The sequence below is a fragment of the Belonocnema kinseyi genome, chromosome 9, assembly GCF_010883055.1.
Source record: "Belonocnema kinseyi isolate 2016_QV_RU_SX_M_011 chromosome 9, B_treatae_v1, whole genome shotgun sequence".
In the NCBI taxonomy this organism is placed as follows: Eukaryota; Metazoa; Arthropoda; class Insecta; order Hymenoptera; family Cynipidae; genus Belonocnema; species Belonocnema kinseyi.
Window position 1 is genome coordinate 51,373,103 of NC_046665.1, and position 16,282 is coordinate 51,389,384.

General features: G+C 33.4%; 1 protein-coding gene across 1 annotated transcript in view; it reads right to left on the minus strand.

The window, feature by feature from the left end:
• LOC117180540 (nuclear hormone receptor FTZ-F1 beta) overlaps window positions 1-10,495 on the minus strand; it is a 129,972-nt gene extending 119,477 nt beyond the window's left edge. Inside the window, exon 1 of the mRNA XM_033373037.1 lies at window positions 9,999-10,495. The gene's annotated coding sequence lies outside the window, so the exon portion shown is untranslated. The remainder of the gene's footprint in view (window positions 1-9,998) is intronic.
• Window positions 10,496-16,282: the final 5,787 nt, after the last annotated feature.

Sequence of the window (16,282 nt, forward strand, 5' to 3'; positions counted from 1 at the left end):
CATGTTCCCTTCGTTTCTCCTATTTTCAAGAAACTTCCCCTTTTTCTTATCTTTTTTTCGCTTAAATGAGAACTAAATTAATAGAACCCAATTAGAAAATTCAACTGTTACAGATAGAAAATTCGTCCTTCTGAATTGAGAATTATTTTGTTTGTTAGAAAAGTCAACTTTCTTAATTGAAAATGAATTTTTGGATTGAGAAGTCATATTTTTTGGTATAAAATAATCTTCATTGGTTTAAACTCAAACTTTTTGTTAAAAATACAACTTTTCAGATTGAAAATTCAACTAACTTCTATGAAAATTCGTGTTTTTGACTTCAATTTTTTTTAAATTGCGTTACTGAATTCTTAGTCTGTTTTTATGCAAAAGTCTACTATCATATTTTTGGTTTAAATTCATCTCTTTTGGTTGAAAAGTCCACTATTTGGTTGAAAAAATAATTATTTGGTAAAAAAAGTAGTATTGTTTGGTCAGAAATTGAACTGTTTTCTTGAACATTCGTCATTTTTGGATAGAGGCTTCGAACTTAGGATTGAAAATATAACTATATAGTTAAAAATTCAACTATTTTGTTGAAAATTCGTCGTTTTTGTATCACCTACTTTTTCATAAGTTAAAATACTTTGATATACATTCTTGTTTTCTTCAAAATTTAAAATAAAGTCTTTTTGGGGTGAATATCAACTGTTATATTTTTCGTTGGGAATTAATCTTTTTTGTTTAAAGATACAATTACTTTGTTGAAATTTGAACAGCTTAATTAAAAAATTAATTTTGTTTTTGGTTGAAATCGAGGTTTAACTATCAAGTATTATATTTTTCGTTGAGAATTCATTTGGTGGATTAAATATTTTATTTTTGTGGAAAATTCAACTGTCTTCCCCAAAATACATTCTTTTGTTTTAAAGTTCAACTGCTTGGTTAAAAATAAACTTTTTTTGTTGTTGAAAATTAATCTTTTCGGGTTTTAAAATCAACGGTTTTATAAGATAAAGCTAAATCAAGATAAATCTTGAAAACTCAACTTTTTTGTTGAAAATTCATCTCTTTCGGTATGAATAGCTTCGCTTCTTGTTTTAAACAATGAAAATTTTACGTATAATCTCGATTATGCCTTTGTTTATTTTCTTGGCAAATTTTTGCTGCAAGTCAAGACAACACCAAATTCGGCTTACTTTTAAGGATTGGCGTTCAATAATGTAGCAGCCAAATGCTGGATTTTTAAATCTATTTGAAGTTTTATGGAAGTTAATTACACCCACAGGTATCCCTGTAATGAGCCAATTGTGTAAACTTGTTCGGGATGACCCTGGTCATACAAAGCATATTCTTTTCTGCAAGTTGAACTTGACCTTCTTCTGACCTAGGACTATTGACTCGAGAAAAATCTTGACAGGTGAAAAAATTGGCGTTCTAGATTAGGCAAGCCAGCTCTCGTATAACGAATCGTGGCGACGGATTATCTAATCCTATTGGTACTTTTGAAGCTGGCTAGCTGTCGGCAAGGAACACGAGCATAAGAAAAAGGTGGAGCTAAATAGAAGAAAAAGGGCAGTCATAGGTGAAACATGCGACTAGAAAAGAATCGAACACGGTGGTTCGCGAGGTGAGGTCTTGAGTGCGTTGAGAAAGGTTCATCAATATTCATAAGTCACCTAGGCCTATCCGCATCTCAAGGATCCGCGGAGTTTCCAGAGATCGGTCAGGTAACCGCGTGTCGCTTCTCCGTAAAGGGTGTTACTGTAATAGAAATGGACGCGTTGTATTATGTGTGGTCTACACTCACTCATCTGTCGGCCTACGTGTATAATAGATATATGTACATTCACGCGCGTATAGAAACTTCGACTTGATAATATCACCGAAGAAGCTTGCGCAACAGGCCGATTACGGGAGCGGGTTCGCGGCACGACCACGAGCGAAAAATCCAGGTTGCTCTTTTTATCTCCTTCTATACACATACTTGGTGCCGGGACTATGAATCAGCTTTCACGATAAGCTGCAACTGCGATTGATTTTTATTAATAAGATGTACGGTCTCGCACGCACAAAAGGTTACAATCCTATGTTTCAGAATTACTAATTAGCGATTGTGAAACAATGAGAATCGATTACTTTAATCTGAACGCACATCTTGTACGATACCAGTTTGGTTACCTAATCTTCCAAGATTCCTAAACGATGGGTTCTTATAATCTGGATTGAAAAACGTAGCTATGTACATATGATTCACAGAGACTATATCATCAAAATGTTAGTTTTTCGGCATGTGGTCATTTGTTTCGTCAATATCTCTCGGTTCTCCAATTAGTTGAAGAAGTGACTCAACCCGGGTTAAGGAACTCTGCCCTTGGGAGTGTTCTAATATCATTCGTTCCAATCCTCTCCAAATGAAAATGTTCACGGTGACTTGACTTTAGTTGATCTAGTTAAAATCCAAAAGTGTCGGCACACGCGATTCTCAGTGGTTGCTACCATTACCAATAGCATTACCGTAATCGCTTGATATACCGCTAGGACCGCCCCACCGATTTCGTTCCCGTTTCCTTTTCTCTTTGAGGAGACCAAGGCGCGCGCGATTTTCTTACTTCCCCTGGCCTCCCGCCTCTTTCATCAAAGAATCTCTCCCCCTCCCAATAAAAACACCACTGTGAGTTGATGCTCTACTCCATGATCTTTGCTGGCCAATTACTTTCCCGCCTGGGAACGCACTGGTAATTCTTCGTGTCGCGTAAGGCGAAGGAAGAGAAACGGAAAGATAGGAGTGGTGGTTATTTGAGGGGAAGATGAGAACATGCAGGATGAGGAGCAAGAGACCGGTGAAAAGAGCGCAGGAAAGACGAGCAGACGAGACGAGAAAGAAAATAAAAAAAGAGACGAGGTGAGGCTTTAACCATCAGGAGAGGGAGAACAGAGGGTAGGGTTCGTGGCAGTGATTCTCAGCTCGCGATTCAAGATCTCAGGCAGGTCAATGATATATAATGAACAGGTAGCCTCTAGTATTGAGAAACACGGAACCTGGACAAAAGTTTCTCCCTGTTCTTCGCTGCACGACGCATCGTACCTTGGGTCAATGTGAATTGAAATTCGAGAGATATGGGATTTTTATGACTACGGTTCATCAACCTAGGTCGTTGGAAGGTCATTCTCGAGGACTTCCAGGATAAAACTAACTTCTTATCAAGAGAATGTTTTTATGATTTAATTATAGGATGATTCAGTTGTAGAGATTTAAAAATAGGGGAGGCGGCGAGGACGCTAAAGAAGAAAGTCTAGACATTTTAAGGTCGTTAGCAAATGATTCAATCACATGCAGAATATTCTGCTTCCAAATGTCAAGATACCGAAAGCGATTTTTGTTATTTGAGATTTGTGGTGAGGAGTTTATGTTTATGTTATACATACTCGGTTAGATAGTATCCTTAGTTTTCGGATTAGTAATTATTAATACTGTTCTCTTCTTGAGCAAGTAGATGTTCTATTTCATGGATGTAACATTTTTTTCTTGTACTGGCCTATGTGTTTATTAAAGCTATATAGCTTTCGTTCTCCGATGGAGAACCTCTTCCGCACAATAGCATTTATTTAATAAAATAAGGTGGGCCAACATTTTAAAGTTTAGAAAGAGCCTCATTTTTATTCTTTTGTTGGCACAAAATCGACTAGTACCTTAAAAAGGTCCCTTCAATTCCTCTCAGTATTGTTAAAACTCAGTATTCTTCTCCAGTATGAGTCATCTCACATCGAGTTTCTTACTAGATGATTGTAATTCCGTTGCGATAGTATCTTCTCTACCTCCTAAGGATCACGATTTTAGACTAAAACTCGATTTTCAAGGCCTTTGGGGAATACTTCTTAATCCGAGCTAAGGTTGATTAACTTGTTTCAGACACACCTTAGTGTATTTAAGCCTAGCAATAAAAACCAAGAGTGAGGCTTGTTAAGTCCACTTCCGCCTCGTTTCTGCATATATTTGCTAAATGAAAACCCTATTTCGGGATATTGGTCGGCAGGATTTCACTTCATTGGGTCATTGAGAGGCTTACATATTTAATAAGATGTGGAGAACTGGATATCAGCGAGATAAGCCTCTAAAATGATGAAATTAAAATGTTCTCTTCTTCAGATACATTGAAAGGAATTGTAGAATCTGTTGTTCTCAAAGCCAAGCAATTAATTCAGAAGCTGAAAAATTTGTAAGTGTAAGGGCTTGAAATTCTGTTAACAACCTTTTAATATAACATTCATTTTTCTCTGTGTTGAGGCATACGCTATGGACAGCAAAGATACGGATGTTTTGCTACAGTCCCTAAAGAATTTTATGCATTTCATAATCTATTTGACAATTCAGATGGTTTTTTAAATCTTGTGTATCATAATCAATTCGTACCGATTAACCAACTTAACTCAGACTCACAAGTAAAGATGAGGAATTCGAGTTTACACAACAAGTCAATTCAAAAACAATTTTAAGAATCCCATGCCTCATTTCCTGTTGTATAAAATCTTGAAGACGAAAAGCATTTCTTCATCGGTGTTGTAATGAAAACGAGTTTCATGTATAAACTGTGACCAACTTTTTATGATCCTTCTTCTTTCGTCAAATTTTAATTGCAGTATGCAATTTGTTTATCTCTTCATGCATATGTAAGGTAGCGTGATGTCACCGCATAACAAATACTTGTTGATAGTTTAGCAGCAAATCCTTTGCACTAGATTCTGATGTAACTCTTCCACAATTTTGTTTGCATGTTAATATGTACATTTGGCATCCATAAAGTTTCTAAATAGTCCACAATGAGGCAGACTTCTCAAAATCCTGAAAAAGTCCTGAAATAATCAAAATGTAACGCGAAGGCAACTATTATAGATTTTTGAGGTCGCTGATTCGAAATTTCGTATTAAAAAGGCAAACTTCACAATCGCGAATGCAAAATGGAAAATTACACAGGCAAAAAAAGTTTACATTTGATTGGAAATAATTGATTTCTGGGAGATGAATCCTATTTAGTAAAACGAAAAAACCTACTGCACATTTAAATATTATGAAATAAGTGCTTACTTTCATTGAGTTTAAATTCACATTAGCATTATTTCAAATATACACTTTTTATAGTAGAAATATAATTTTGACTTATAAAATGAATATAATAATATACTGCGTCTAGTCGTCCCGAATTTCGGGATAAATAGCATTTTTTCCATCTTGGGCTAGTCATCCCGAATTTCGGGACGACTAGCCGGAAATCAAGATAAATGCTGGTCATCCCGAAATTCAGGACGACTAGCCTATTTTTACCATTTGGCTAGTCGTCCCGAAAAGGATGCATTTTATGAAATGTATCCTTTTAACTAAACAAAAATTGCCAAAAATGTAAGTCATACCGAAATTCGGGACAATTAGCCTATTTTCACCATTTAGCCAATCATTCTGAAAAAATAATAATAGTGAATTTATAGTTGATAAAATATAGTAATTTTCAGTCCTCGGGCCTCGCACTATTTTTCAGCCTTATCATCATTAAACTTTTATTTCAATATGATAGAAAACACTAATTCCTGTTAATCAATTTATACAGTACTAATCATGAAATAATCTTCGTTCCTGTAACTTATGTAATTACTTTGACTAATCAAAGGACTTCATATTCATCTCAAGTGCCCCATGAAGTGTTGTAAAAAGGGACAGTGTGTGACCTTACATTATTTCTGTGACCAGTCACAGAGGTGCCTTCCCGCCCTACGAGGCGTTGGAAAAGGGACAGGGGTGTGATCTTACATTATTTCTGTGACCAGTCACAGGGATGCCTTGTCGCCCCTCATGGGGCATTGGAAAGAGGGTAGAGGATGTGACCTCAAATTATTTCTGTGATCAGACACAAGGCCGCCTTTCCCCTTATCAGATATTGGAAAGGTTTATAGTTGTGACTTAAATTATTCCTAGTAGCAAGTCCTATTTAAAAAAATTCTAAACTTTTTACCAAGATATTCCTTATTTTCACAAAAAACTACGACTATTGGTGAATTTGTATTAGTAACTAAAATAAATAAAGGAAAATATAAAATTTTCATAGGGAGGTTTCGACCGAACTTGAGTAAAATTTAAAAAATACATAATTTTCGGTACTAGAAAAATAGGGAAAATAGGCTACACTTTAAAAAAAGATTTATGTAAAATTACAAAGTTTCGGAAAATTAAATATTGCATCATTGTAAATATCACACACTTCACTGTGTGATTTTACAAAAGTATGTGAAATTACATCCTCTAGCGATGTAAATAAAAGGACCCTCGAACAGCAGTGTAATATTACCCACTCGATAAAAATAAAATTACACATTCCCTCGTATGAACTTTACATTCAGAAGGGAAAATTCATGTCGCAGCGTGTAAAAATACCATGCGTCGGTAAAATCACTTTCCTGTGTTGAAAATTAAGTCGAGATTTTTAATTTTACCAAGATCTTTAATTTTACCCTAGCGGAAACTGTTAACATTTTTTATTTATAATTAATTTAAAATTTAGAATAATTAATCAAATAATTTGTGAATACGAAAGCGTCTCTCGTGTTCTTTGTTTATAGATGCCTTCATCCTTCAATTTTGGAGCATTTTTATTTTTAATGCGAGGAAATTGACAGCTATGTTCACCTTTTTTGACAGCTTTTACACTAAAATAGACCGAATTCCAGCTATTCCTATTTTGCCTTTTACATTTTCTGCTATTTGAACGGAAAAAATACGGTTATTCAAAACGTATATTTCATATTTTTGTTACAGAATATTTAAACATAAAAAAAATACCCACAGTATCTTATGTGTTTTAGGTAAGTAGTAACGTATCCGGCTTGTGTTTCTTCAATCTCCATGAAATTGTACGAAGTTTGAGCTTTCGACTGTTCGAAACCTGTCGCCCTGATCAAATTTATTTTATTCTTTCACATAATGAATTTTACATTTTCGCGTGCAAAATTATCGGCCGAATTGTAATATCACAACAGATTCGTAAAGTTACTCCGATACACGAGAGTCCTTTTACTTACATCCACCAGAGATGTAAAATTCAATAAATTTTTTTTACAGTGTAGTCATCCCGAATTTCGGGACGACTAGCCAAATGGTGAGAATAGGCTAGTCGTCCTAATAACAAGGGTAGGTTCAGGGATAAATTATATCAGTTTATTATATCAGTAGATTTTCCAATAATTGACATAATATATTTTATCTTGGAGTTCTAAAATATTTAGGTGCTTCAAAATTTATATAATAAAGTAATTAATATTATAAACGCTTAAAATTCAAAGTGGATTAATACAATACCTGACTGGGAATACCGGGAAATAGTCTGGAATTTCTTTCTTACGCTTCAGTGATCCCTGTAAATAGGACTCTTTGGCCGTATTTTGACGATTCTGTTCGACTGTGCAGCCTCTGACTTATGCAACAAGTGCAGAGCGGAATCCTTGGTGACCTTTGCAGTCTAATCCGCTTTGAAGAATGTTTTTCATTCATTTGGTTCAAAAGTCTGCTATTCTATCTTTGATTCAAAATTCTACCATTTGGTTTAAAATATAATTTTTTGATTGTCAATTCATATTTTTTAGTGGAAGTATATTTTTCGTGCAGAATTAATCTTTTAGTAAAAAATTCGACTACTTACAATTAGTTGAAAATATAATTATTTTGTTGAAAATTCACCTGTTTTTTTAAAATAGAAAATTCGTCCTTTTTGGATAGAAAATTTATCTTTCTTGAGTAAAAATGAAATTTTTTATTGAGATTTTGGTCTTCTGAAAAATTCGTCTTTTATGCTTGGCAATTAAACTACTTGGTTAAAAATACAACCATTTTGTTGATAACTCATCGTTTATTATTAAATTGAATAACTGTTCGCCTAAAAACGAATCGGTTTCGGTTGACGAATTCAACTTTCTTGTTGAAAATTGGTCGGTTTTTATTGACTTAAACAATTGTTTTTGACTTCAAATTAATATCTTGTTTGGCGGACCTCAACTATTATATTTTTCATTGAGAATTCTTCTCTTTTGGTAAAAAATTCAACTCTTTGGTAGAAAATTCATAGTTGTTGGCTCAAAATGAGCATTTTTTGTTATTGAAAATTAAACTTTTCTGGTAAAAAATTAAATTGCTGTGTTTTAAAAAATGCATCTAGTTGGCTTGAAAATTTTGCTATTAAGTTTTTGATTCATGTTTGATCTATTTTGTTTGAAAACTTCACCATTTGAATGAAAATTGTTTGTTTCGAGGTTTATATTAAACAGTTTTCTGAAACTTCCGACTTTTTAGCTTGAAAACTGAGGTATTTTGATGGAAATTCAAATATTTGGTTGCAAATTCGTGGTTTTTGGTTGAATTTAATAACTGATAGATATATTTTTTATTTAAAAAATTCATTTCTTCGGTCGAAAGGTCATTTCTTTGGGTTAAGCTTGAATTACAAATGAACGCCCGTGTAAGATTGGCTGATTTAATACATTCACAGAACTGCTGGCTCGCGCAGTTACACAGCCGTTTGTCAGCGTCAACAATGGGTCGCCACCAGTTTACAATAGACTTTTAGTTTTCACAGACTGATTGAATCACAAGGCCAGTGCGAGGCAACCCCCGAAACTGTTCTTATATAGGCGTTCTTGTGTACTTTGGGTGAAAATTCGTTTTTTTTTGTTGGTTAAAAATAAACCTACTGGTAGCAATTTCATCTTTTTGCTTAAAAATGCAACATTCTGAAAATGTATTTTCCTTGGTTGAATATACAACTATTTTGATGAAAATTCGTCGTAATCAACTCTTTTTGATTTACAATATTGTTTGGTTGACATATCAACAATCACATTTTCTGTTGAGAATTCATCTTTCTGCGCTGAAATTTTTTGTTTAAAAACTCGAATATTTATTTGTAAATTCATGGTATGTAGGTTGAAATTGAACTATTTGGTCCAAAATTCAAATTTGTTTAAATTCATCTTTCTTGGACGAAAATAAACTTTTTTGTTATAGATTCATCTTTTCGGGTTTCAACAACAATAGTTTTTCAAAACAATCGACTATTTTGTTGAATATGCATCTCTGTTGATGGAGAATGTGTTTGGTTGAACATGCTACCTTCATTTTATTTTAAAGAATTTATACCCCTATTTTCGTGCCCCCCCCCCCCCGCGTTTTGAGCAAAGTTTTCCCTGTAAAGGCAGAAATCAGGGTGGAAAGGTAGTCTTCTGTTAATCAGGAGAAAATGCGACCCTGCTCATAAAACGGTTGAGAAACACTGATATAGAATAGCATGGAGTAGTTTGGGAAGGGATAGGCGATGAAGATAGAGGCGCGAGGAGAGGCTCAAGGCCGGTCGCGCTGTCAAGCCAGAAAGCCTGCGCGCCGAAATATCAACAAGACTTCCTTTCCTAGTACACCGTGTCGTTGGCTCTCTCATTCCTCCGATTCTGGACGTTATTAGCATATCCACCTAGTTTCGCGCCGGCAAAGGCACCTCGTTAACTGTCCATCTTTCCCGACAAATGTCATTCATACACCGCCAGTGGAACCATTAGGCCGCAATTTCGAGGTTAGAAAAGTCACAGCGCGTGGCTTTTGGGGGGACAGGTGGTGCGGAAAAACAGCTACCGTTCAACATCGTGACAGACCGCTCGCGAAAGGCAAGTAGTGAGGTTACGAAACTCGAGACTGCAAAAACGCTGCGGAAAAGAGAAGTAAGGCGATAAAGTGAAGGACAGTGAGAGGGAGAAGGGACAGCAAAAGAAAGGGGCACGTATGTAGGAAGAAGGTGCATGACTGTCAGGTGTCGACACTTGCAAGTTCACATTGGAGATCCTCTTTCCTTATTTTCTTTCTTATAGAGAACCATCCTCTTGTCTCGATTCCAATAAAAAAACAAACAAAAGGAGAATGAGGAGGAATAAGGCGAATTATAACCTCCGCGGGTTGTCGGCAGGATTTTGTAAAATTTTCGAATTAAACTTACCGCATGCCGTTGATCCTCTCTTGAAAATAATGAGTTCACACTTGTAACACACTAGTAAACACAAACGACCCGCGTTTTCTTCTTCCTAGTTGTGAAATCTTGGACAAAGATTTATTTCGTTAGATTCTCGTTGCTTTGTGCTCAATATCGTTGTTCCTTGTGGTTTCGATATGAGACGCAAGCAAGCAACACACACGGTAACACGACACACGGCACTTTCACGTCCGCACTGGTTCTCAGCTCAGTCCTGCTGCCGCTGGTACATACATAGGTACGTACCGTTTGCTGAATGCTGCAGCTGGTAACAGGCGAACCAGCGGCAGACCTCAACTGCAAGGCACACCTCGTTATGTTACAACGCGTTACAAGCCGAAGCCTTCGCCGCGTACCGAGCTACCTCTCAGAGTCCGGACTCTTCGTGCCGTGCTCCAGCAACACTCACTCCACTCCGACCGCCACGAGCTCGAACTGCTAGCTGAACAAGCCACGGAAAACTTGGTACAGTGCATCGCCGCCAGAGGTCGAGCAACGACTGTCTGTCACAGAAAACAGGGCCGTACCCGTATCCTCCTTGGATGGTGTCCAAAGATCCCAACTGAGAGCTTTGCCATATTGAAACTTTTAGACTTTGAGGGATGGGTCCATTATAAGTTGGCTTATGAGCCTACTGGTCTATTACACCTTCAAGTGGGGGAAGTGGCAATATTTAACGAGTTTGGGCAAACGGTCATTATACTATTGTGGGTATGGAAATCGAGAAGGAAACAACTCCTAAAAATGCGGTCCACAGGAGGTGGATTACCGGATTATAGCAGTTTACTCTGGATTACTGAACATTGCACCGGTTGAAATATTTTTGAAGGACATTTTTGAGTTTTCAACAAAATATATAAACTTTAAGCCAAATAGATCAATTTCCTACCAATAACATGAATTTTCTACAGAAAAAGACGAATTTTCAGTTAAAAATAAAATGTTAACAAAAAGAGGAAAACCAAAAAACATAGCCGCTACGTGGGCTCTCATTGTCCCATTGTGTTCGGTCTTCGTATTTCCCCCACATGTATGCACAGACCTGTTTAAATTAAAGGTCAAAGCATCGATAACTGTTATTCGGTGATTGTGAACTCTCTTTTGTTAAAGCTCCTCCGGCTTTAACGAACATATTCTCATCAGGTATCCCGTACTTCGCACACGATTTTGTCTACAATGTGACCTTTTTGCATTAGATTCAACATTTTTATATCAAATGTATATTGCGTGTATTTATGTACCTTGGCCTGGGATTGCTATTTCATGTATTGCAAAATAAAGTACAAATTTTATTTATCATGATTACTTTAATATTTATTTCTTATTTTGCATTACATTTTATTCTCAGCTCTTGTTTATTTCATATGTTATTTTTTACGATTTGAACTAAAAGTATACATCCTAACGCAAAGTGATTCTAAGAAAACTTGTAGATATAATTTATGCGAAGATTTTTCTTAAATAAAGACTTATTGCATATTATATACTTTTTCCACAAAGTTAATTTTTTTATATACAAAGGGCTTTATAAAAAATTTGTAGATCTTTTTTGGTTGAGCAACTTTGGTCTTCTCTTATTTTACCGTGTTTTTCATAGTTTGACCGCAAAATGGAATTAAAAAATTTTTTTTTGTGCAAAAAAATTTTGATTTTCCGATATTTCAGGAAAATTCAAAAAGTTATTTTATCTGTTAGGGATTACAAAAAGCAACGTTTTTCCTTTTATCGTCTTTTTTCATATCGATCAATTTTCAACGAAAAATGTAATACTTGATATTTCAACACAAATGGATTTTTATTTTAAATAAAAAACAGTTGACGTAAAAAAAGACGAATTTTCAACAAAGCAGTTGAATACTCAACTAAAGGATGAATTTTCAACAAAGCAGTTGAATTTTTAACCTGAAAGGTTAATTTTTAATAAAATTGTTTAATTTTTAACAAATTTTTTTAACTTTTAACAAAATTGTTTATTTTTCAACAATGTAGATTAATTACAAAAAAATGAACAAATGACAAATTAATTAACTTTTAACTAAGAAGTTGGATTTTCAGCCAAAAATATTAATTTTCAACCAAAAAACGTTAATAAAATACATAAATTTTCAAACAAATAGTTAAGTTTTAAAATAAAATAGATATATTTGTAATTCAAAATAGAGTATTAGGATTTTTTGTTAAAAGTTAATATTAAATAAAAGAATTTTCACCTAAAAAAGATAAATTTACAATAAAAAATTGATAAATTTTCAATTAAGAAAACAAATTTTCAACAAAGTTTTTGAATTTCCAACTCAAAAATATGAACTGACACTAAAGAAAGATTCCTTCTTAACGAAAAATATAATAGTTAATATTTCAACAACAAAATATTTCAAACAAAAAATATGTTCATTTGAAATGAAAAAACATGAATTTAAAAACAAGACGAAATTTCTAAAAATAAACATTAAATTTTTAGGCCAGAAAAGACCAATTTTGTACAAAACATTTGTTAAAATTGAAGTTACAATGAAGGTTTCAATAAAAACGATGATATTTTCAACAAAAAATAGAATAGTTACATTTTTAGATGAAAAATTAATTCTCAGAAAAAAATTGAACAAAATAATAAGTTGACAGTTGTAATAGTTGAAGTTTCAAACTGAAAACGGTACATTTTTAGTTACAAATGGATTATTTAAATTTTTAATTAAAAAATTAATTTTTGACTGAAAAACGAATCTCCAACAAAAAAAAATTCAAATTTTCAAGCCAATAGTAGAATTTTAGCCAAAAGAGATAGTTTATGAACTAAATTATATGCATGGAGTTCGAAATAGGGAGAAAAAATTAGAAAAGTGAAAGATGATTGAAAACGACGCGAAAAAGAGGAGTTCTTTAAAAAAGAAAAAGAGAGGAATGGGAGAAAGAGTGTGAAGAATATATTTAGGTGCTTTTTTTGTTCAAAACAATCACTAGTGGTGAGTGGGGTATGGTGCGATGTGGAGCAAGGCAGCAATCGCAAATAACGCCCGTGTTTTTTCAATTTTCATATTACTTTTTTTTTACATGAAATAGCTTTCTAAGTTTGGAAAAATAATTCCATGATGCAATTTCTGTTTTAAAATATGTGTCAAGAGAGTAATTATGAAAAACAGTTTTGGCGGAACAGATGAAACGTCCTTGGCAGAAATTAAACACTTGCAGCATATTTTAAAGTACTTGAAGCATAACAAAAATTAATCGTTAACAGGCGACGTATTTTTTTTAAACTTCTGGTATCATGATTTGTTTCTATAAACGTTTTACATGTGTTCAAATTAATTCAATCTTACACCGTCACATACGGTGCACGTACGCTAGTACATTTATAGAGGAAGTAAAAGATTACAACTGCTTTAGCCACATACTTTACTTTGATTAATAAGTAAACATTTAATAAGTGATGAAAATGTCTGGAGTAATTTTGTTTGGTTACATTATACTCTTCAGAATTATAAGAATGTAAAATTTTCATACTGCAATGTTCACATTGTTTGAATAAACGAGAGAGATAGGGCGGCCGTCGCCGTACCCTAGTGCACAATGGGGCATGCATAAAATAATTAAATCTCAAATAATGGCGTGATAAAAATCATAACTTATAGGGTATTAGTCAAAGCGTGGCACTATACCCCACTCTCCACTAATCCTAACTTTTTCAAGCATTTGAAAAAATTCCTATTTACATTTATATCCCCCCCCCCCCTCCTATGTCATAAATCACCGAAAAACTTGTTAACCCTCCTGGCAGTTTGACGTCTTTTTTTAATGTCCCCTAAAGGATGTTCCGAAGTCATTTTATATGCCGGGATTGCAGGATTTGATACAACACCTATAAGTAGGGTGACTGTAGAGCTGATTTGTGGATTGCAGGACAATCCAGTTCACATATAATTGAAAATTAAATTATGACTTCGAAATTGCGTGAAACGGATATTGCAACTTTAAATGATAATAGTAATTATAATTTGGCATGTTTTGAAGAAATGGTAAACTTATAGTTAGTACATTATTTAGTGTACTGAATTCAGTGGAACGCAAAGTATTTAAAATTAAATTTCTAGTTTTAAGAAAATTAAAATTATATATCTTATTTTAAGATAAGAAAGAGCCTTATATTTTGTTTCTTCTTTGTAAATGTTTGCCCATTCAAAAACTAGAAATAATGCATTTATAAATGTATCCTAGGTAATATTGTTTCACATTATTATTTTAAGAAAGTGAATAATTCAGAATAATAAAAAAATGGTGTTCACGTTGAATATTGCATTGTGTATTCGAATTTTTCTGACTTTTTGAGCCAGAAATGGTTGGTATATTTGTCTACGAGCAGTAGAATGTTGTTGAAATTTCATTTAATTATGACTGGATTTTTTAAAAATATACTTGGAATTTTTTTAAACAGACCTGCGAACCTGGAAAAGTCATGGATTTTTTAAATCTTCAAACCACACTTTTGTATCAACCTTTCATAAAGGTGTGTACTCTGCTTTCAAATTTAGACAATAATTTTAATTTTGAATTGAGATTGGATCCCATTAGATTCAAGATTTTACAGTTTCAAAATTGGTACTATCTTTTAGAATCTAACTAAATCTGAAAGTATCATTTTTTCTAAGTTAAAGAAATTTCAGGCGCTAAACATTTGAAAAACTTGTTACAAAAATGTACAAAAAACTCAACAATTTTTTCAGGAAGCTACAAATAAATCAAATAAATTACAACTAAATTTAGAGTAAAGTACAACTTGCCTAATTTATTGAGACGAATTTTGTACCTTTTTATTGTATATTGTTGCACTTTATCGGAGTTTTCGTCTCTTACAAAAATTTACCAAAAAAGTACAACTTCAAAAATCTACAGGGATTTACAGGTTTTGCAGCCAAAAAGTTGTTCTTTTTCTACCTCTAGGATGACAAACATTGAGAATACTTTAATGAGATCATTTTAGATGTGTACATGATCGCTATTATAAAAAGAACTTCTATGTTTAAACATTATAGATATGGTAAAATTTTAACATATTAATAAATAATCTGTATTTAAAAAAAACTTTACGTATAGAGTTTTCTGTTTAAATATATAACAATCGATTGGACACCATATATGTCATTTAAAATTACGTCATTACAATGATCTCAATATTAGTCGTCCTAGGAGACTGAAAATAGAATTTGAACAATGGAAGAAAATTGATCAAATTCACGTTAAAAATGTTCAAGTTCGCAGTTTACCGGATTTAATCAACCATTTTTCAATTAAGAATTGTTGAAATCTTCCTTTTTATATATGCATAAATTATTGAGAATTTGAATTAAAAAATGTTGACCTTCAATTTAAAAATTTTAAAGTTCCAAAGTATTCCACTTTGAGTGTTTTATTTTGAAGTTCAGTTTTTATGACTTGAAATGAAAAATTGAAATATTCAATAGTTCGAATCTTTTAATTTTATCGCTGTCTTTTAATATTCTACCATTCCTTTAAATCTTAAAAATATAGACATAGAACTCTTTTTTTAAAAGCGATCATGTATACATCCTAACTTAAAATTATTTAATTGCAATATTCTCAATATTTGTCATCCTAGGTCGAAAAAACAACTTTTTGGCTGCATAACCTGTAATCCCCATGTGCGAATTTTCCATTGGGCCACAGTCGGGCCAACTTTCTCGGAGTTGGGCTAACTTTGCCAACCAGGCATTAGCCAATATACCGAAATGATAACTAGGGCCCAACTCTGTTTCCCGACTATTGGTTACCATGGTTGGCCCAACCATGGTATTACCAAAATCGGGCCAACTATGGCAATTACATAGAAAAAAAATATCCATTAAATTTTATAGAACTAATCTTATAGTAGAGAATACGATGGGTAGTTTAATAAATATAATACAATTACTACACTGTTTATAATGGCACGCTATGAAAATTTTTATTCGCCTTGGGGCTCGAACCCTATAAGTTTCGCATTCCTAATTCATAACGCCTAAAGCCTATCGGCTAATCTAGCTGGAAGTATTCCAAAAAAATCTGAAATATAACCGACAGCTGTGCATGGTCGTCTGCAAATTTCTGCGAAACATCCTATAAAAAATATTGCTACTTTCATAATAATATATATAATAAGATTTTAGATTTTTTAAATATTGCAAATTATTATTGAATATTTTATGTGATTAAACAAGATTTAAACTAAATTTTAAAATATTTAATATAAGATAATTTAA